We start from the raw sequence: 23,800 nt of genomic DNA, 5'->3' as shown, positions 1-23,800 counted from the left end.
CTCTCCACTGGAGTCGTACCTGAGGACTGGAGAGAGGCAAATGTAATTCCTCTCTTCAAGAAAGGAAATAGGGAAATCCCCGGCAATTACAGACCAGTAAGTCTCACGCCTGTTGTCTGCAAGGTGTTAGAAAGGATTCTGAGGGATAGGATTTATGACCATCTGGAAGAGCATGGTTTGATTAAATGCAGTCAACATGGCTTTGTGAGGAGCAGGTCATGCCTCACAAACCTTATCGAGTTCATTGAGGATTTGACTAGAAAAGTTGATGAGGGTCGAGCTGTGGATGTGGTGTATATGGACTTCAGTAAGGCATTTGATAAGGTTCCCCATGGTAGGCTCATTCAGAAGGTCAGGAGGAATGGGATTCAGGGGAACATAGCTGTCTGGATACAGAATTGGCTGGCCAACAGAAGGCAGCGAGTGGTAGTAGAAGGAAGATATTCTGCCTGGAAGTCAGTGGTGAGTGGTGTTCCACAGGGCTCTGTCCTTGGGCCTCTATTGTGTGTAATTTTTATTAATGACTTGGATGAGGGGATTGAAGGATGGGTCAGCAAGTTTGCAGATGACACAAAGGTTGGAGGTGTCGTTGACAGTATAGAGGGCTGTTGTAGGCTGCAGCGGGACATTGACAGGATGCAGAGATGGGCTGATAGGTGGCAGATGGAGTTCAACCTGGATAAATGCGAGGTGATGCATTTTGGAAGTTTGAATTTGAAAGCTGAGTACAGGATTAAGGATAGGATTCTTGGCAGTGTGGAGGAACAGAGGAATCTTGGTGTGTAGGTACATAGATCCCTTAAAATGGCCACACAAGCATACGGTGTTTTGGCTTTCATTAACAGGGGTATTGAGTTTAAGAGTCATGAGATCTTGTTGCAGCTCTATAAAACTTTGGTTAGACCACACTTGGAATACTGCGTCCAGTTCTGGTCCCCCTATTATAAGAAAGATGTGGATGCTTTGGAGAGGGTTCAGAGGAGGTTTACCAGGATGCTGCCTGGACTGGAGGGCTTATCTTTTGAAGAGAGGTTGACTGAGCTCGGACTTTTTTCATTGGAGAAAAGGAGGAGAAGAGGGGACCTAATTGAGGTATACAAGATAATGAGAGGCATAGATAGAATCAATAGCGAGAGACTATTTCCCAGGGCAGAAATGACTAACACGAGGGGTCATAGTTTTAAGCTGGTTGGAGGAAAGTGTAGAGGGGATGTCAGAGGCGGTTTCTTTACACAGAGAGTTGTGAGAGCATGGAATGCGTTGCCAGCAGGAGTTGTGGAGGCAGGGTCATTGGGACATTTAAGAGACTGCTGGACATGCATATGGTCACAGAAATTTAAGGGTGCATACATGAGGATCAGTGGTCAGCACAACATCGTGGGCTGAAGGGCCTATTCTGTGCTGTACTGTTCTATGTTCTATGTTCTGTGGATATAATGGAACGGTATAGGTTAGATGGGCATCAGATTAATTTCACAGGTCGGTGCAACTTTGAGGACTGAAGGGCCTGTACTGCACTGCAAAGTTCTGAGTTCTATGTTCTGTGTATGTCTCTTCAGCCCATTGAGTCTGTGCTCTTGAAAAGAAAACACCTAACTATTCTAATCCCATTTTCCAGCACTTGGCCCATTGCCTCGTATGTACACTTGGCAATGCAAGTGTACATCTAGATAATTCTGAAAAATTATACGGGTTTCTGCCTCTACCATCCTGCTAGGTAATGAGTCCCAGATTCCTACTGCAATCTGAGTGAAAAATATTCCTCACATCCCCACTAAACATACTGCCCCTTACCTAAGGCCACTTTTGGAATATTGTGCACAATTCAGGTCTCCCTCCTATTGGAAAGATGTTATGAAATTTGAAAGGGTTCAGAAAAGATTTACAAGGATATTGCCAGAGTTGGAGGATTTGAGCTATAGGGAGAGGCTGAACAAGCTGGGGCTGTTTTCCCTGGAGCATCGGAGGCTGAGGGGTGACCTTATAGAGGTTTATAAAATCATGAGGGGTATGGATAGGGTAAATAGATAAAGTATTTTCCCTGGGGTGGGGGAGTCCAGAACTAGAGGGCATAGGTTTAGGATGAGAGGTGAAAGATATAAAAGGGACCTAAGGGGCAACGTTTTCGTGCAGAGGGTGGTGCGTGTGTGGAATGAGCTGCCAGAGGAAGTACTGGAGGCTGGTACAATTACAGCATGTAAAAGGATGGGTATATGAATAGGAAGGGTTCACAGGAATATGGGACAAGTTCTGTCAAATGGGACTTGATTAATTTAGGATATCTGGTCAGCGTGGGCGAGTTGGACTGAAAGGTTACTGCTTTTAGTCATTTTTATAAATAACCTGGATGAATGAGTAGAAGGATGGGTTAGTAAATTTGTGGATGACACTAAACCCAGTGGAGTTGTGGACAGTGTGGAAGGATGTTGCAGGCTATAGAGGAACATAGCTAAGCTGCAGAGCTGGGCAGAGAGGTGACAAATGGAGTTTAATGCAGAAAAGTGTGAAGTGATTCACTTTGGAAGGAGTAACAGGAATACAGAGCACTGGGCTAATGGTAAGATTCCTGGTTGTGTGGATTTGTAGAGAGATCTTGGTGTCCATGTGCATAGATCCCTGAAAGTTGCCATCCAGGTTGATAGGATTGTTAAGGTGTACCGTGTGTTAACTTTTATTGGTAGAGGGATTGAGTTTTGGAGCTGTGAGGTCATGCTGCAGCTGTACAAAACTCTAGTGTAGCTGCACTTGAAGTATTGCACTCAGCTCTGGCTGCCGCATTATAGGAAGGATATGGAAGCTTTGGAAAGGGCACAGAGGAGATTTCCCAGGATTTTGCCTGGGATGAAGGGAAGGTCTTATGAGGAAAGGTGAGATGACTTAATAGGGATATACAGGATGATCAGAGGATTAGACAGGGTGCACAGTGAGAGCCTTTTTCCTTTGATGGTGATGGCTAGCACAAGGCGACATAGCTTTAAATTGAGGGGTGATAGACATAGGGCAGATGTCAGAGGTAGTTCCTTTACTCAGGGTGTAGTAGGGGCGTGGAACACACTGCCTGCAGCAGTAGGAGACTCACCAACTTTAAGGGCATTTAAGTGGTCATTGGATAAATATATGAATGATGATGGAATAGTGGAGGTTAGATGGGCTTCAGGTCGGTACCTCAGGTTGACACAAATCCATGGTCCAAATGGCCTGTACTGCCCTGTATTGTTCTGTGTTCTATGTTTTATGTCTGTTTCCATGCTGTACATCTCTGTGACTCTAAGGTCGATGCCCCCTGGTTATTGATCCTTTCATCAAGGGAAAAGTTCCTATGTGTCTCCTCTGTATATGCCTCTCTTAATTTTATGTACCTCAATGTCTCCTCTCAGTTCCCGCCCCCCCCCCCCCCTTCTCCAAGGAAAATGAGCTCAACCCATCCAATCACTGTTCATCACTTGTATTGGAACATAGGAAAAGGAGTCAGCCACTCAGTTCCTTGAACCTGTTGTTGCATTCAAAGAGGTGCCTTTGGTCTGATCCCTTAATAACTTTGCTTAACAATAAAACATCTCAGATTTAAGATGAACAACTGATCCAGCATCCACTGCTGTTTGTGGAAGAGAGTTCCCAAGCCCTGCCACCCTTGCACATAGAAGCGCTTCTGAACATCTCTCCTAAATGGTGTGGCCCTGATTCTTAGACTATGCCCCCAGCTCTGGAATCAGAGGTGATGTAGGCTTTGTGACATTGTTGCTAGGTAATTAAACCAGAATGGCAGGCAATTGTTCCCACCCAGACAGATGGTGAAATGTGACTTCAGGAAAAATCTGCAATCAAGAGTCTAATGGTGCATGTGAAGCCTTTGTTAATTGTCAGGAAAAGTCCACCTGGTTCAGTAATATCCTTTAGGAAAGGGAATTGACATCTTTACGTAGTCTAGCCTACATGTGCTCTGGTTCCCTCCCACAGATATTTAGGTTAGGTGAATTGGCCATGCTAAATTGCCCATATTGCCCTGGGATGTGTGGGTTGGTCATTGGCAATGCATGGAGATCGGGTGTGGGTGTGGGTGGAATGCTCTTTGGAGGGGCAGTGTGACCTCGATGGGCTGAATGGCCTGCTTCCACATTGCAGGTTTTGTATTCTATGTGACTCCGTACCTACAACATTATGGTTGACCCTAACTGCCCTCTTGGCAATTGTAGATGGACATGAAATGCTGACTGGAACAGTAACAACAATATCCCAGAAACAAATTTAAAAATCTCCAGCAAGTGGAAATAGTTTATTCTTATCTACCCTGTCTTTCTCTGTTAATACCTGAAAGACTTCCAACTGATCAGTTCAAACCTCATAAATTTAGAGAATACAGACCTAATTTAGATAATCTCACCTCATAATTTGTCACCTGATACCATGGTATAATTCTTTAAACCTACATTGTGTTCCCTCCTAGGCCTTCCTATCCTTACTAAGGATCTAAATAATTCTTAAACTTATGCTCACAATCCTCCAAGTAGGGTCTAACCAGGGTTTTGTATAGTTGCAGCATAACTTTTGCATTGTTCTACTCTAGTCTTCTAGATATAAAGGCCAGCAATCTGTTAATTTTCTTGATTATTCTTTGCTAAAACTGTTCAGGCTACAGCTGTAAACTTTTCAATGCCATTGTGTCATACAGCACGGAAACACACCCTTTGGTGCAACTCATCTATGCTGACCAGATATCCCAACCTAATCTAGTTTCATTTGTCAGCACTTGGCCCATAACTTTCCAACCCCTTCCTATTCATATACCCATCCAGATGCCTTTTAATTGTTCCAATTGTACTAGCCTCCACCACTTCCTCTGGCAGCTCATTCCATACACATACCCTCCTCTGCACGCTAAAGTTGGCCTTTAGGTCTCTTTTATATCTTACCCCTCTCACCTTAAACGTATGCCCTCTAGTTTTGGACTCCCCCACCCCAGGGAAAGGACCTTGTCTATTTATGCTATCCATGCCCCTCAAGATTTTATAGACCTCTCTAAGGTCACCCCTAAATCTTGGACGCTCCAGGGAAAACAGCCCCAGCCTATTCAATCTCTCCCTCTAGCTGAAATCCTCTAACCCTGGCAACATCTTTGTAAAAATTTTCTGATCCCTTTCAAGTTTCACAACATCCTTCTGATAGGAAGGAGACCAAAATGACACACAATATTCCTAAAGTGGCCTAACTCACAACCTTTACAACCGCAACATGCCCTCCCAACTCCTATACTCCAAGCTCTGACGATTAATGGAATGCATACCAAACGCCTTCTTCACTATCCTATCTACCTGCGACTCTACTTTCAAGGAGCTATGAACCTGCACTTCAAGATCTCTTTGTTCAACAACACTCCCGAGGACCTTACCATTAAGTGTATACATCCTGCTAAGATTTGCTTTCCCAAAATGCAGGACCTCACATTTATCTAAATTAAACTCAATCTGCCACTTCTCAGCCCATTGGCCCATCTGATCAAGATCCCGTTGTAATCTGAGGTAACCTTCTTCGCTGTCTCCAATTTTGATGTCATCTGCAAACTTACTAACTATACCTTTTACGATCGCATCCAAATCATTTATATAAATGATGAAAAGTAGTGAACTCAGCACCCATCCTTGTGGCTCTCCACTGGTCACTAAACAAGGAGGTTAAGGATAATATAAACACAACAGCTAAAGCATACCATATTGCAAATGTGAGTGGCATACCGGAAGATTGGGAAACTTTCAAAGATCACAAAAGAGTTACTTAAAAAGATGTAAAAAGAGCAAAAATAAATTACAAAATAAAACAAAGCAAATATAAAAGCAGGTAGTGAAAGCTTCTATAAGTGTATAAAAAAATGAAGAGAATTGTTAGAATTAGCTTTATTCTCACATGTACTCAAATGAGTGCGGTGATAAGTTTACAAGTCACCACTTACAGTGACATCTTAGGTACAAAGGTACCTGTTCACAGATTTATAAATACATATTTTTAGGCAAAGCAAAGTTAGAAAAATGAAGAAATAAAAGTTCAGAATAACAGTCCTTCCAACCCAGTCCATGCCAGCACCCAGTCTCCAGACCGTGTCGGCCTTCACCTCAAGGCCAGAAGAGCACGCTGAGGTCATGCTGACCGCCAGACTGGGCCGAGAAACCGCCACACCGGGCCGAGAGACCACCACACCAGGCCGAGAGACCACCACACCGGGCCGAGAAACCGCCACACCGGGCCGAGAGACCACCACACCAGGCCGAGAGACCACCACACCAGGCCGAGAGACCGCCACACCGGGCCGAGAGACCACCACACCAGGCCGAGAGACCACCACGCCGGGCCGAGAGACTACCACACCAGGCCAAGAGACCGCCACACCGGGCCGAGAGACCGCCACACCGGGCTGAGAGACCGCCACACCGGGCCGAGAGACCGCCACACCAGGCCGAGAGACCGCCACGCCGGGCCGAGAGACAGCCACACCGGGCTGAGAGACCGCCACACCGGGCCGAGAGACCGCCACACCAGGCCGAGAGACCGCCACACCAGGCCAAGAGACCGCCACACCAGGCCGAGAGACCACCACACCAGGCCGAGAGACCACCACACCAGGCCAAGAGACCGCCACACCGGGCCGAGAGACCGCCACACCGGGCTGAGAGACCGCCACACCGGGCCGAGAGACCACCACACCGGGCCGAGAGACCACCACACTTGGCCGAGAGACCACCGCACTTGGCTGAGGGACTGCCACGCCAGGCTGAGAGAAAACCACACCAGGCCGAGAGGACACCGCGCCAGGCCGAGAGACTGCCACATCGGGCCAAGAGACCACTATGCCAGGCCGAGAGGACACTGCGCCAGGCCGAGGAACTGTCATGCCAGTCTGAGAGACCACCACACCGGGCTGAGAGACTGCCGCACTGGGCCGAGAGACTACCACGCCAGACCGAGAGACCGCCATACCGGGCCGAGAGACCGCCACGCCAGGCTGAGAGACCACCACACCAGGCCGAGAGGCCACCACACCGGGCTGGGAGACAGACACACCGGGCCTAGAGACAGGCATGCTGGGTTGGGAGGATGCCATGCAAAGTCTGCACTAGGGCTGGGAGTTCAGGACATCACTAAAGGTAAATTAAGGAAGCACAAACAGGAAGCACAAATGGGAAACAAAATGAAACGGATGGAGCAGACGTGTTGACCTGCTTGAAGCAGTTTTTCTCCACCCAGGGTGAAATTGTCTGCGTAGCCAGCTAAAATAAATACTGGTCCCTTGTAGGATGAGACCGGGGAGTTAATAGTGGGAACACAGAAATGACAGAGACACAAAGTCAATATTTGCCTCAGCTTTCACTGCAGAATATGCTGGTATTATCCGAATAGTAATAGGTAATGCTTAGGTTATAGAAAAAGAGGAACTTCGAACAATCATCATAATTAGGGAAAACGTACTGAGCAAATGGTTGTAATTTATAGCAGAAAAGTCCCCATAGCCTTAGTCACCCATCATAGGGTCATCGAGTCATAGTCATAGAGATGTAAAGCACGGAAACAGACCCTTTGGTCCAACTCGTTCATGTCAACCAGATATCCCAACCCAGTCAAGTTCCACTTACCAGCACCTGGCCCATATCCCTCCAGCAATTGTACCAGCCTCCACCACTTCGTCTGGCAGCTCATTCCATACACGTACCATCCTGTGAGTGAAAAAGCTGCCCCTTAGGTCTCTTCTATATCTTTCCCTTCTCACCCTAAACCTATGCCCTCTAGTTCTGGACTCCCCCACCCCAGGGAAAAAAACTTGGTCGATTTATCCTATCCATGCCCATCATGATTGTATAAGGTCTATAAGGTCACCCCTCAGCCTCCGACACTCCAGGGAAAACAGTCCTAGCCAATTCAACCTCTCCCTATAACTCAAATCCTCCAACCATGGCAACATCCTTGTAAGTTTTTTCTGAACCCTTTCAAGTTTCACAACATCTGTGCTGTACTTTTCTACGTTTTATGTTTGACTGATCCATGCTCTAAGTTCATCACTCTTATTCCGGACACTCCTTGCATTAAAGCAGACATACTTTAACCGATCCCTTTGTTTCATCGCGTGAGAAACCTTCCTGATAGATTCAATATATCCTGTCACTATCCTGTCTGCAGCTGACCCCCTCTCAGACATGTGGCTCCGATTCCCACCCCCCTGCCAAACTAGTTTAAACCCTCCCGAATCGCACGAGCAAATCTCCCACCCAGGACATTTGTACCCCTCCAGTTCAGGTGCAACCCGTCCTTCATGTACAGGTCCCACCTTCCCCAGAAGGTATCCCAATGGTCTAGGTATCTGAAGCCCTCCCTCCTGCACCAGCCTCACAGCCACGTGTTAAGCTGCATTTTGCTGACTGTTCCTCAACTCACTATCTCGTGGCACAGGTAGCAAACCCGAGATCACTACTATACTCGTCCTGCTCTTCAGCTTCCAACCTAACTCTCTGGAGTCACTTTTCAGATCCTCAATCCCTTTCCTGACTATATCATTGGTGCCGTTATGTACCACGATTTCTGGCTGCTCACCCTCCCCCTTTAGAATCTCGTGAACCCGATCGGCGACATCCTGGACCCTGGCACCAGGGAGGCAACGTACCTTCTGGGACTCCCATTCCTGACCTCAAAATCTCCTGTCAATCTGTCTAACTATTGAGTCCCTTACTACGAGCGCTTTTCTATTTCTCTCACTTCCCTTCTGAGCCACAGTGCCAGGCTCAGTGCCAGAGACCTGACAACTATGGCTTTCCCCTGGTAGGCTGCCTCCACCAGCAGTATCCAACACGGTATACTTATTGCTGAGGGGAACTGCCACAGGGGATCCCTGCTCTGATCATCGGTTCCCTTTCCCCCCCCGACAGTAACCCAGCTGTCCTTATCCTGTGTCTGGGGAGTGACCACCTCCCTGTACATCCTCTCAATTTCCTCCTCAGCTTCCTGGATGATCCATAGTTCATCCAGCTCCAGCTCCAGCTCCAGTTCCCCAATTTGGTTTTCAAGGAGCTGGAGTTGGGTGTGCACTTCCTGCAAATATAGTCGACAGAGACATGTGAAGTGTCTCTCACCTGCCACATTCTGCAGGAGGAACATGCAACTACCCTGAGCAAAGGACTTCTGGGGAGTTTTTAAGTGGGTTAGATCTCACCCACTTAAAAACTCCCCAGACGTCCTTCGCTCCTCCCTTGCACCTCTCGGCAAATGGAAGCCCCCACACCTGAACTAAGGTTTTTAAACCGTTAGACTCACTGTAGTTCTCCCTGTATTCCATGAGATCTAACCTTTCTCACCGGTCTCCCATGGGGAACCTTGTCGAACGCCTTACTGAAGTCCATATAGATCACATCCACTGCACATTAGGTTATGATGCTGTGAAATTTGCTAATTCCATAGAGAAAGGTTCCAACATATAACATTCTTATTGAAAAAGGAAGGAGGCAGAAAGTGGGAAACCGTAGACCAGTTAGATTAACGTGTGATGTTAGGAAATTGTTGGAATCGATAAGACCATAAGAAATAAAAACAGGAGTAGGCTGTTCAACTCGAGCTTGCTCCACCATTCAATAGAATCAGGGCTAATCTGACATTCCTCATGCCCACATACCTGCCTTTTCCCCAAAACCCATGATTCCCCTAAAACCAACAGTCTATCTGTCTCAGCCTCAAATGTACACAAGGGCATCAACCCCATAGCTCTCTGTGGCAAAAAGTTCCAAAGACTAAGAAATTCCTCCTTATGTCAGTTTTAAATTATCGCTTTTTTATGCGGAGATTCTGCCCTCTTGTGTTAGACTCTCCCCTGAGGGGAAACATACTCTCATTATTTACCCTGTCAAGCCCCTTAAGAAAGAAAAAGTGAGGACTGCAGATGCTGGAGATCAGAATCGAGAGTGAGATGCTGGAAAAGCACAGCAGGTCAGGCAGCATCTGAGGAGCAGGAGCAACGACGTTTCAGGCATAAGCCTCATTCCTGATGAAGGATTTATGCCCGAAACATTGATTCTCCTGCTCCTCGGATGCTGCCTGACCTGCTGTGCTTTTCCAGCATCACAGACCCTTTAAGAATCCTACATGTTTCAATGAGATCACCTCTCACTCCTTTAAACTCCAGTGAGTAGAGTCCCACATTGTTTAACCTTGCTCATAACACAATCCTTCCATACCTAGTGAACCTTCTTTGAACTGCCTCCAATGAAAGAATATCATTCTTTAAATTTGGGGGCCAAAACTGCTCATATACTGCAGATGTGGTACAGGTGCTGTCAGACTTCCCAACTCTTATACTCTAACACCCTTGAAATAAAGTAAACATTTTATTGTGGTAGATTATTTTACAGGAGAAAGTGAGGACTGCAGATGCTGGAGATCAGAGCTGAAAATGTGTTGCTGGAAAAGCACAGCAGGTCAGGCAGCATCCAAGGAGCAGGAGAATCGACGTTTCGGGCATGAGCCCTTCTTCAGGAAGGGCTCATTATTTTACAAATAATCTCAGGAGCCTTGAAGTACAACAATTATTTATTGAACCAGCACTGGGAGAGTCTCCCCTAGAAAAGGTTCCAAAGTTGCACTCTAACTCAAACAGGTTTCATCAGGTATTTTTACATTGTAAGCCACCTGAACGAAACATTAATCCACAATTGTCTGTTTAAGACAAACACTTTCCTGTTTTACACACTTTCCAAAAGTGGCAAGGCACTTGTTCCCTTGGTCTCCCCACTCCCTATCCTCCGAGGTGCGAACCTATCTCCTCCCCAAAGCCTTGCTTCATTCCCTGCCTCAACTAAACCCCATTGCTTTGTCTTTCTTGGTGTGGTATGGAGGTTATCCTCACTTCTATTTCCAGATAAGGCCTCAGGGTGAATGTTGGTTCAGCCTTGTTGCATTTTGACGGAACTCTATCAGCCTGCTACATCATCATCTGTGCATTTTTATGGAGCCTAACTAACTAATGCTGATAGAGTCATCGAGTCATGCAGCACAGAAACAGACCCTTCAGTCCGATTCAAGTTTCTGAAACAAAACTGATCTCATTTGCGTGCAGCTGGCTCATATTCCTCTAACCTTTTCCTGTTCATGTAACTATCCAAAGGTCTTTTAAATGTTGTAACTGTGCTTGCATTCACCACTTTCTGTATTAGTTCACTCCACATACAAATCATCCTCTGTGCAAAAAAGTTACCAGTCAAGATTAGAGTGATGCTGGAAAAGCACAGCAGTCAGGCAGCATCGGAGGAGCAGGAGAGTCAACATTTCTGATGAAGTGATCCTGCCTGAAACGTCGATTTTCCTGCTCCTCCGATGCTGCCTGACCTGCTGTGCTTTTCCAGCACCACTCTAATCTTGACTCCAACATCTGCAGTACCCACTTCCGCCTAGGAAAAAGATATCCTCAGGTCTTTTAAGTCTTTCTCCTCTCACCTGAAAAATATGCCCCAAAGTTTTCAACTCTGCCAACCTGGGGAAACAACCTTTGCCATTCACTTTATCTATGCCTCTCATGATTTTGTAAACCTCTTTAAGGTCACCCCTCAACCACCTATGCCAGTGAAAAAAGTCCCAGACTATTCTCTCCTTAGAACTCAAATCTGCAGTCCTGGCAACATCCTTGTAAATCTTGTCTGAACCCTCTCCAATTTAATAATATCCTTCCTTTAGCAGTGTGACTCGAACTATACACAGTACTTCAAAACTCATCAAAGTCGTCTATAACCTCAACATGATGTCCCAACTCCTCATACAAAAATGAAAAAAACTGCAGACACTGGAAATCAGAAACTAAAACAGAATTTGTTGGAAAATCTCAGCAGGTCTGGAGTGTCTGTGGAGAGAAATCAAAATTAACATTTTGTGCCTTTCTTCAGAACTGATGGTAGCTAGGTAAAAGTTAGCTTTTGTCCAGAAGTTATGATGGAGGAGGGGGTAAGGAGTAAATAATAGGTGGAGATAGAGGTCAAAGAGAGATAAGAACAGTTGGATAGACAAAGGAAGGAAAACAGTCAGCCTAGGAGAGTGAATAGCTGCTAATGGGGACAATCAATGACTGACAATGTGATGTGTGTAATAGCAGTGCATGTGATAAGAATGCTGGGCTAAGGACATGGGAAAAGGTGCCTCAAGACCCAAAGTTGTTGAACCTCAATATTGAGTCCAGGAGACTATAGAGTTAACAGGTAGATAATGAGGTGCTGTTCTTCCTGCTTCTGCTGAGCCTCGTTAGAGCATTGCAGCAAACCTGAGACAGAGAAGTTGGCCAGGGAACAAGGTGGTGTCAGGAGTGAAGGACGAGTGGACCAAGGTGAGCCAGAGGGAACAGACCATGCAGAAAGCTAACAAAATTTTCATTTGATTTGATTATTATTGTCACATGTACCTAAGTACAGTGAAAGGATTTGTTTTGCAAGCGGTACAGACAGATCATAACATAGAAGGACATACAGATCATAGGGTCATTAGACAGTGAGGCATACAAGGTTACAGCTGCACAGGAGGTGCACAAAAGCAAGATCAATATTTGGTTTGGAATTAGAGAGAGGTCCATTCAGCAATCTAATAACAGCAGGGAAGAAGCTGTTTGTCAACCTGTTGGTACAAGTGCTTAAGCTTCTGTATTTTCTGCCCCACGGAAAATGAGGGAAGAGAGTGTTACCGGGGGTGGGGGAGGGGTCTCTGGTGATGATGATGAAGAGAGTGTTACCGAGGTGAGAGGGGTCTCTGATGGTGTCGGAAGAGAATGTTATGGGATGGGAGGGGTCTCTGATGGTGTTTGAAGACAGTGTTACCGGGATGGGAGGGGTCTCTGATGGTGTTGGAAGACAGTGTCACCAGGGTGGGAGGGATTTCTGATGTTTTTGCCAGCCTTTCTGTGGCAATGAGCAGTGTAGGAGTCCATGGATGGGAGGCTGACTTTTATGGTGGCCTGAAGTGAGTACACTTTTCGATGGTGTCCTACGGTACTGGGCAGAGCAGTTACCGTATCAGGCAGTTATACATCCGGATAAAGTGCTCTCTGTGGTGTTTCTGCAAATGTTGATAAATGTCCTTTTGGACATGCCGAAGTTCCTAAGCCTCCAGACAATAAAAGGCATTGTTGTGCCTTCTTGACCATTGCATCTACGTGGGAGATCCAGGGAGATTCTGTGTTGTAATACCCTGTGATTCCATAAACATGAGAGTTTCTCGGAATTTGGTGCTTTCAATCCTCTCCACATCATCTCCATTGATTTAGACAGGGGCATGGTCCTCCTCCTTTCTTCCTGAAGTGAATAGTCAAGTTCTTTTGTTTTGCTGACACTGGGAGAGATTGTTATCTTTGCAACATGACACCTAGCATTCTATCTCCTTCCTATACTCTGACTCATCATAGTTTGATATCTGACCTACAACGGTGGTGTCATCAGCGAATGTGTAGGTGGCATTCATACGAAATTTGACCACACAGCCATGGGTGCACACGGAGTACAGTAGGGGGCTGAGTACATATCCTTGCAGGGATTATCATGGAGGAGGTGCTGTTGTCTATCTTCACTGATTGTGGTTTGCAGTTCAGGACGTAGTTGCAGAGGGCACAGCTGAGACCTAAGTCTCAGAGTTCTGAGGTTACTGTAGTTGTGGATATGTTCACTGAGCTGGGAAGTTCATTTGCAGACATTTTAAACCCCTGTCTAGGTGACATCTTCAGTGCTTTGGAGCCTCCTGTGAAGCGCGACTGTACTGTGTCTTTTGGAATTTGTTTGATTTTAGTTCTGCTGCTTTCGGTTGCTAGTTCCAGTTATTCATTGTAGTGGCCAGTATACTGAGTCTAGGTCAATGTGTTTGTTGAATGAGTCCGTGGCTGAGTGCCATGTTTCTAGAAATTTTCTGACTGTCCTGTTTAGCTTGTGCTATGATCATTGTGTTGTCCCTGTCGAATTTGTGTTCTTTGTCATCTGTGTGTATGGCTGCTGGGGACAGCTGGTCGTGGCATTTAGTGGCTCGTTGGCGTTCATGGATGCGGATTGGTAGTTGCTGCCTATCTGCCCTATAAAGTGTTTCGTGCAGTCTTTGCATGGAAAAATTACATTTGTCTTACACATGATGGGTTTTGGGACTTTTATTTTGGTGAGACATGTGTTTAAATTGTAATCATGTGTATGAACCAAATAAATTCCAGAAGACACAGTCCAGCAACATTTCACAGGAGACTCCAAATCACTGAAGATATCACCTAGACAAGGGACAAAACATCTGCAAATCAACTTCCCAGATCAGCAAACATACCCACAACTATGACAACCAGCATCGAGCTACAAATCTTTACACAAACCTTGAGTTTTGAGGCTAGATTGGTTGGGATTATAGTGTTGAAGATGGGGCTATAGTTAATAATGTAGGAGCCTGACATAGGTATTGTATTATCCAGATGTTCCAGGATGGGTGTAGGGCCACGGAAATGGCATCCGCTGTGGACCTGTTTCATTGATAGGCAAATTGCAGAGAATCAAGGCAGGCTGGGAGGCTACAATTGATGTGGGCCATGACTAACCTTCCAAAGCACTTCATAATTGTTGAGGTCAGAGCTACTGGGTAGTAGTCATTGATGCACGCTTGTATGAGTTTTCTTTGCAACTGGTATGATGGTGGTTTTCAGATTGTAGGAAAGAGAGACTAAAGATGTCAGCAAAAACTTATCTGATATTTGAAGCAGTGACTGAGGGAGCAAGTAATCCGGGGCTCTCGGGGAAGGTGACTTCACACCACTTACATTCTGATCGAACTGAAAATAAAAGGTGTTGAGTCCATCAGGGAGGGTTGTGTTTTTGATTACTATTTTACTCTGCTTCATTTTGTATCCCATTATTTCATGTAGGCCTTGCCAGAGGTGACAGGTGCCTGTGTGGTTAGTTTGGAACTCTAACTTGGTCCTGTCTTGCCTCTTGGAATTTCTAATGGCCTTGTGGAGGTCATATCTGGATTTACTGGAAAGCTCTGGGTCATCTGACTTGAATGGTGCACACCTGGTCTTTAGTAGGCAATGGATTTCCTGCTTCATCCAAGGTTTCTGTGTGGGGAACAAACGGATTGACTTCTTTAGCACACAGTCCTCGACACACTTGCTAATGAAGTTTATGATGGTAGTGTCATTCTCGTCTAGGATGTTTGCTGAATTCTTGAATGTGGTCCAACTCACCAATTCCAACAAGGAGGGGAGGGGAATATGTGTCTGGTGGTGGCCTCCTTGGAAGTGACAGAAATGGTGGTTAATGATCCTCTGGACATGGATGCTGGTGGGTTGGTGGGCGAGGATAAGGGGGACCCTATTGTTCCTTTGGAAGGGAAGACAGGGAGTTAGGACTGAAGGGCGGGAGATCAGTCAAACTCAGCTAAGGGCCCTGTCAACAATGGTGCTGAGGATTCTTCGGTTGAGGAAGCAGGTGGACATTTCGGAGGCCGCCTTGTCAAAGTTGGCATTATCAGAACAGGGAGAAAGTGAGGACTGCAGATGCTGGAGATCAGAGCTGAAAATGTGTTGCTGGAAAAGCGCAGCAGGTCAGGCAGCATCCAAGGAGCAGGAGAATCGACGTTTCGGGCATGAGCCCTTCTTCAGGAATCCTGAAGAAGGGCTCATGCTCGAAACGTCGATTCTCCTGCTCCTTGGATACTGCCTGACCTGCTGCGCTTTTCCAGCAACACATTATCAGAACGGGTATGGTGGAGATGGAGGAACTGGGATAATAGAGTTTTTACAGAAAGTAGGGTGTGAGAATGTATAGTCACGATAATTGGGTGTCAGTGAGTTTGTAGTGAGTATTGGTGGTCAGCCTATCCCCAGAAATAGCAACAGAAATGTTGAGAAAGGGATGGGAGATGAAGGCTTTTGCCTGAGATGTCAAGTTTCCTGCTTCTTGGATGCTTCCTGACCTGCTGTGCTTTTCCAGCACCACTCTAATCTAGACTCTTGATTTCCAACATCTGCAGTCCTCACTTTTGCCATGGGAGGAATCCCTTTGGATTAGGTGAAGGTGAGAGCCAGGTGGAAATTGGAAGTGAAATTAATAAACCTTTCCAATTCTGGACATGAAAAGGAAGCAGTGCCAATAATATCAGCGATATACCAGAGAAAGAGTTGTGGGTGAGGGCCTGAATAGGACTGGAACAAGAAATGTTCCACGGACCCCACAAAGAGGCAGGCATTGGACCCATGCTGGTACCCATGGCCACCCCTTTGACCAGACGAAAGTGAGAGGAGTGAAAGGAGAAGTTGCTCAGGGTGAGGATGAGCTCGGCCGGGTGGAGGAGGGTGGTGGGGGATGGGGATGTTTCAGGGTGAGGATGAGCTCGGCCGGGTGGAGGAGGGTGGTAGGGGATGGGGATGTTTCAGGGTGAGGATGAGCTCGGCGGGGTGGAGGAGGGTGGTGGGGGATGGGGATGTTTCAGGGTGAGGATGAGCTCGGCGGGGTGGAGGAGGGTGGTGGGGGATGGGGATGTTTCAGGGTGAGGATGAGCTCGGCCGGGTGGAGGAGGGTGGTGGGGGATGGGGATGTTTCAGGGTGAGGATGAGCTCGGCGGGGTGGAGGAGGGTGGTGGGGGATGGGGATGTTTCAGGGTGAGGATGAGCTCGGCCGGGTGGAGGAGGGTGGTAGGGGATGGGGAGGTGCTGAAGCATGCAAACTGGAATTGCTGAAACTGACTCAGAGGTACACATCTGAGAGGGATGTATTTGTAGATGAGGCAATGACAGGATGTAGTGAATCTATCAGGAAGGTTTTTCATCTGATGAAACAAAGGGCTTGGTTAAAGTGTGTCTGCTTTAACGCAAGGAGTGTCAGAAATAAGAGTGACGAACTTAGAGGATGGATCAGTACTTGGGACAATGATGTTGTGGCCATAACGGAGACGTGGGTTTCACAGGGGCAGGAATGGTTGCTAGATGCTCCAGTGTTAAGAACATTTAAAAAGAATTTGAAAAAGGGAGGGTGTAAAAAGAGGAGGAGGTGTAGCATTGCTCATTAGAGAGTGCGCCACAGCTCCAGAAACGAAGGTTGTTGAGGAAGGTTTGTCTACTGAGTCAGTATGGGTAGAAGTTAAGAACAGGAGGCCTATGGAGTATTATCGTTCATTAGCAGAGGGATTGAATTCAAGAGTCGTGAGGTCATGTTGCAGCTGTACAGGACTTTGGTTAGGCCACATTTGGAGTACTGTGTGCAGTTCTGGTCGCCTCACTTTAGGAAAGATGTGGAAGCTTTGGAGAGGGTGCAGAGAAGATTTACCAGGATGTTGCCTGGAATGGAGAGTAGGTCGTACGAGGATAGGTTGAGAGTTCTCGGCCTTTTCTCGTTGGAACGGCGAAGGATGAGGGGTGACTTGATCGAGGTTTATAAGATGATCAGAGGAATAGATAGAGTAGACAGTCAGAAACTTTTTCCCCGGGTACAACAGAGTGTTACAAGGGGACATAAATTTAAGGTGAAGGGTGGAAGGTATAGGGGAGATGTCAGGGGTGGGTTCTTTACCCAGAGAGTGGTGGGGGCATGGAATGCGCTGCCCGAGGGAGTGGTAGAGTCAGATTCATTGGCGACCTTTAAGCGGCATTTGGATAGGTACATGGATGGGTGCTTAATCTAGGATAGAAGTTCGGCACAACATCGTGGGCCGAAGGGCCTGTTCTGTGCTGTATTGTTCTATGTTCTATGTTCTATGTTCTAACAGCAAGGGAACAGCCACCGCATTGGGGGTTTTCTACAGACCCCCCTAATAGCAGTTGGGAGATCGAAGAACTCATAGGTGGACAGATTTAGGAAAAATGCAGATGTAGCAGGGTTGTTGTTATGGGTGACTTCAACTTTCCCAATATTGACTGGAATCTCCTTAGTGCAGATGGTTAGGATGGAGCTGTTTTTGTCAGGTGTGTTCAGGAGGGTTTCCTTACTCAGTACGTAGACAGACCGACAAAGGGAGAGGCCAATTTGGATTTGGTGCTCGGCAACGAGCCAGGACAGGTGTCAGATCTTGCAGTGGGAGACAATGACCACAACTGCCTCACATTTACCATAGCCTTGGAGAGGGAAAGGAACAGTTACTTTGGAAATATAGTTAATTGGGGAAAAGGAAATTATGACGCTATCAGACAGGAGTTGGGAAGTACAGATTGGGAACAATTGTTCCACAGAAAGGGTACAACAGACTTGTGGAGACTATTTAAGGAGCAGTTGTTGCAAGTGATACACTAGTTTGTTCCTCTTTGACAGGCAAGAAGGGGTAAGGTTAAGGTGCCTTGGATAACAAGAACAATGAAGCTTCTCATCAAAAGGAAGAAGGCGGACGAAGCAAGGGTTTAGCACAGCTTTAGAGGATTGCTGACTTGCTAGAAAGGAGCTCAGATATAGACTGAGGAGAGCCAGGAGGGGTCACGAAAAAGGCTTAGTGGGAAGGATTAGGAAGAACCTGAAGGCATTTTACTCATACATGAGGAATACGAGAATGGTCAGGCAGAAGGTAGGGCCGATCAGGGATAGTATAAGGAACTTATGCATGGATTAGAGTGGTGCTGGAAAAGCACAGCAGGTCAGGCAGCATCCGATGAGCAGGATCTAATCTTGACTGTGATCTCCAGCATCTGCAGTCCTCAGTTTCGCCAACTTGTGCTTGGAGTCTGAGCAGAGAGGGGAAGCCCTAAGTGAGTTTTTTGCTTCGGTTTTCACTAAGTAAAGGGACCTTGTTGTGAATGAGAACTTTGAGGAGCTGGGAAACAGGCTTGAATAGATCAAGATTGATGAAGTTGATGTGCTGGAAATTTTGGCAAGCATTAAGATTGATAAGTCTCTAGGGTCAGACCAGGTTTATCTCTCACACCAGATTTATCCTAGGCTGCTCCGGGAAGGGAGAAAGGAAGTTGCTGAGCCATTGGTAAAGATCTTTGCTTCCTCAGTCTCCAGGGGAGTTTTACTGGAGGATTGGAGGGAGGTGAATATTGTTCTCTTTTCAAGAAGGGGAATAGGGAAATCCTTGGCAATTACAGACCAGTCAGTCTCTGGTCTGTGGTCAGCAAGATTTTGGAAAGAATTCTGAGGGATAGGATTTATGAGAATTTGGAAAAGCATAGCGTGATTAAAGGCAGTCAGCATGGCTTTGTGAGGTCATGCCTCACAAATCTTCCTAAGTTCTTTGAGGAGGTGACAAGACAGGTCGACGAAGGTCGAGCAATGGATGTGGCGTACTTGGACTTCAGCAAGGCATTTGACAAGGTTCCCCATGGTAGGCTCATTCATAAAGTCAGGAGGTATGGGATACAGGGAGATTTGGCTATCTGGATTCAGAATTGGTTGCTGACACAAGGCAGAGAGTGGTTGTAGATGAAAAGTATTCTGCCTGGAGGTCAGTGGTGAGTGGTGTCCCGCAGGACTCTGTTCTTGGGCCTTTGCTCTTTGTAGATTTTGTAAATGACTTTGCTGAGGTGGTTGAGGAGTGGGCTGGTAAATTTGCAGATGACACAAAGGTTGGAGATGCTGATGATTGTGTCAAGAGCTATTGCAGGCTACAGTGCGACATAGACAGGATGCAGAGCTGGGCTGAGAAATGGCAGATGGAGTTCAACCTGGATAAATGCAAAGTGATGTTTTTTTTGTAAATATATTGACTGAAAAGAAAAAGATTTTTGAATTACTTTACAAAATTACAAAATTAATACAAAGTTGTGTATCCACTTTACAGTATAATAACAGCACCAATGTAAAATTTAAAATAACTAATTACTAATCTACTCGACAAACTACCAAAACTCAAAATAAGATATAAAAAAGAAGACTCTCTATATAAAAAAAACCACAGTATCGTACATTACTAACAACACTAAAAGAAAAATAAGGAAGGTAAAAAATAAATAGATATGCATTCAAAATAAAATTATATCAAGTCATAACAAAACCCGTATTTATTCGGGATTCTTCCTCCCAGGGGCCCTTGAACCAACGAACATCATCCTCACGGCTAAAAGGCCCTAAACAGTATGGCTGATACATCTGCATCAGTGTAGTTCAAAAAGGGCTGCCATGTCCTAATTCTGTTTGTTTGATGCACCATATTTACAAGGAAGTCCAGGGGAGTATAATCCATAACTGCCCTCTGCCAATTTGAAAGTCCTGCGGGACTTTCCAATATCCAACTTACTAAAATATTTTTCCTCACACAAAAGGAAAGAATATTAATAGTTTCTTCCCGTATGCATCTGGAGAAGGAAAATTTGGAAAGCTCAAAAAGAGAGACACTGTGTCCAGGCCAATCTCCATTCCCAAAATCTTTGGCAAGGCATTTGCTACGCTATCCCAATATCTACGAATCTTATGGCATGTCCACAAACAATGAGTGAGAGTCCCAAATTCTATTTCACATTTAGGGCACTTTGGGGATGCTCCTTCCTTGAACTTTGCAAGCTGCTCTGGTGCCATATGAGCCCTATGAGGTATCTTCAGTTGAATAGCCTGAGTTCACTCAGGACACTGTTGCTGATGTGAATATTGAGTCACAAGTGATTAGAATGGATGGTCTTGAGGTACGGAGGGAAGGGGGCTGGGGAATACTGGAAAGGATGAACATCGATAAGTCCCCTGGGCCTGATGGCATTTATCCTAGGATCCTATGGGAAGCTAGGGAGGAGATAGCGGAGCCATTGGCCTTGATTTTTATGTCGTCGTTGTCTACGGGAATAGTGCCAGAAGACTGGAGGATAGCGAATGTGGTCCCCTTGTTCAAGAAGGGGAGCAGGGATAGCCCAAGTAACTATAGGCCAGTGAGTCTCACTTCTGTTGTGGGCAAAGTCTTAGAGAGAATTGTAAGGGATAGGATTTATGAACATCTGGACAGGAATAATGTGATCAAGGATAGTCAGCATGGTTTTGTGAAGGGCAGGTCGTGCCTCACAAACCTTATTGAATTCTTTGAGAAGGTGACCAAGGAAGTGGACGAGGGTAAAGCAGTAGATGTGGTGTACATGGATTTTAGCAAGGCGTTTGATAAGGTACCCCCTGGCAGGCTAATGCAAAAACTACGGAGGTATGGCATTGAGGGTGCATTAGAGGTTTGGATTAGGAATTGGCTGGCTGGAAGGAGACAGAGGGTAGTAGTTGATGGTATAGGTTCATCTTGGAGCGCAGTTACTAGCGGTGTTCCACAAGGATCTGTTTTGGGACCATTGCTGTTCGTCATTTTTATAAATGACCTGGAGGAGGGGCTTGAAGGCTGGGTGAGCAAGTTTGCGGATGACACGAAAGCCGGGGGAGTGGTGGACAGCGAAGAAGGATGTGGCAGGTTACAGCGGGATATAGATAAGTTGCAGAGCTGGGCAGTAAGGTGGCAAATGGAATTCAATGTAGCTAAGTGTGAAGTCATTCACTTTGGTAGGAGTAACAAGAAAATGGATTACTGGGCTAATGGTAGACTACTTGGTAGTGTGGATGAGCAGAATGATCTTGGTGTCCATGTACACAGATCTTTGAAAGTTGCCACCCAGGTAAATAGTGCTGTGAAGAAGGCATATGGTGTACTGGGCTTTATTGGTAGAGGAATTGAGTTCCGGAGTCCTGAGGTCATGTTGCAGTTGTATAAGACTCTGGTGTGGCCTTATCTGGAGTATTGTGTGCAGTTTTGGTCACCATACTATAGGAAGGATGTGGAGGCATTGGAACGAGTGGAGAGGAGGTTTACCAGGATGTTGCCTGGCATGGCAGGAAGATCGTATGAGGAAAGGCTGAGGCACTTGGGGCTTTTCTCATTGGAGAAAAGAAGGTTTCGGGGTGACTTGATAGAGGTGTACAAGATGATTAGGGGTTTAGATAGGGTTGACAGTGAGAACCTTTTTCCACGTATGGAGTCAGCTGTTACTAGGGGACACAGCTTTAAATTAAGGGGAGGTTGGTATAGGACAGATGTTAGGGGTAGATTCTTTACTCAGCGGGTTGTGAGTTCATGGAATGCCCTGCCAGTAGCAGTGGTGGACTCTCCCTCTTTATGGGCATTCAAGCGGGCATTGGATAGGCATATGGAGGTTATTGGGCTAGTGTAGGTTAGGTAGGCTTCGGTCGGCGCAACATCGAGGGCCGAAGGGCCTGTACTGCGCTGTATTTTTCTATGTTCTATGTTCTATGTTCTATTACAGGTAGAGACCTTCCTGGCATTTTCCCAGCTATCCTCCCATATCTCTAAGGAGATTTCCATCCCTAGTTCTTGATTCCAGGTTTTATATAACAGTTCCATGTCCTTCGATACCTTATTACCTAGCGAGTGGTAGAGAGTGCTGACTGAGGGTGCACCCAACGGCCGAAGGACTCTCCTTTCCATATCTGATTGGTACCGATTAGTCATCAATGTGGTCATTTTCTGTATGAAGTCTCGTACTTGAAAATATCGAAAAAGGCCCTTGCTAGGCAACCCGAAATTCTGGCGCAACTGTTCGAAGGACAATATGACCTCCCCATCGAACAGATCTCCCAACAGTAGATACCTCTGGTCTCACAAATTTTAAATCCAGCGTCAGTCAAGCCTGGCTGAAATCCCAACATTCGCACTATAGGAGTAGAAGGGGAGGTTTTTTTTGTAAATTACCCTCATTCTATCGCATCATCCTCCAAGCTTTGATTGTATTTAATACATTTGGGTTTTATAATGATCTGTAATAACTCTCATCTTATCCATAAATAATAGATTGATGAGGGGGCATTTTGCTTGGGAAACCTCAATATCCAACCAAATTGATTGTATGTCACAAGAGACCCAATCAGCAACATATGATAACAGAGAACCCAGTTGGTACCTTCTGAAATCCGGAAAATCTAGACCTCCCCTTACTTGTGGGAGGTGCAACTTATCTAATTTAATAAGAGGCTGTCTATGGTTCCAAATAAAGGAGCCGAGCCAACCATAAAGCTTACGCAGCGCCTGTCTCAGCAACATCAGAGGAAGCATTCTCATGAGCTATGTAGGTGAGGTAGAATATTCATCTTGACCAAACCTCTTCTTCCTCGTCAGGATATCGGGAGATCTTCCCAGGCGTTGGAGGTCCTGCCTTATTTTCTCTAATTAATGCATATAATTAGCTTTGTAAAGCTGACCAAATACAGGGGTAATAAAAATACCTAAATAGAGAAAACCTCTCAGTGACCACTGAAAAGGGAAGCGGGATCCATCTGGAAAATTGGATGTGCTGGTAAGACCTCTTAGCAGTATGGCCTCTGATTTCATAAAGTTAATTTTGTAACCCGAAAACGTACCAAACAAGTTAACCACTTGAATTAAGTGGGGCACAGATATCGATGGGTCATTTAAGAAAACAAGGATGTCGTCTGCGTAAAGAGTGATGTTATGCTAAACCCGATCCTCCCTCCGGGGCTGTTATATTAGGGTTAGTTTGGATAGCTTCCACCAGTGGTTCAATCACTAGTGTAAATAGTAGTGGTGAGATAGGGCACCCTTGATGACAACCTCTGCCAACACTAAAGCTATCTGATGTTACGCCGTTGGTAATCACTGCTGCTCTAGGGTCGTTTTATAATACTGCGACCCACTTGGCAAAGACCGTTCCATAGTATAAAATAGATATGGCCATTCTACCTGATCAAATGCCTTCTCTGCATCTCGGGAGACGACTAATCCCAGTATCGTTCCCTGTGGCAGACTTATACCATGTTTAACACTCTTCTAATATTATTAGTAGATCTACAACATAGCTCTGTACAAAGTACAGTCGTCTGGATCTTTTCCTTAAGAATGAGAGAGATATTTGCTTCTCTCAGGG

The sequence above is a fragment of the Chiloscyllium punctatum genome, chromosome 3, assembly GCF_047496795.1.
Source record: "Chiloscyllium punctatum isolate Juve2018m chromosome 3, sChiPun1.3, whole genome shotgun sequence".
Lineage (NCBI taxonomy): Eukaryota > Metazoa > Chordata > Chondrichthyes > Orectolobiformes > Hemiscylliidae > Chiloscyllium > Chiloscyllium punctatum.
The sequence above is the reverse complement of the archived record's forward strand: the minus strand, read 5'-3'. Positions refer to the sequence as shown.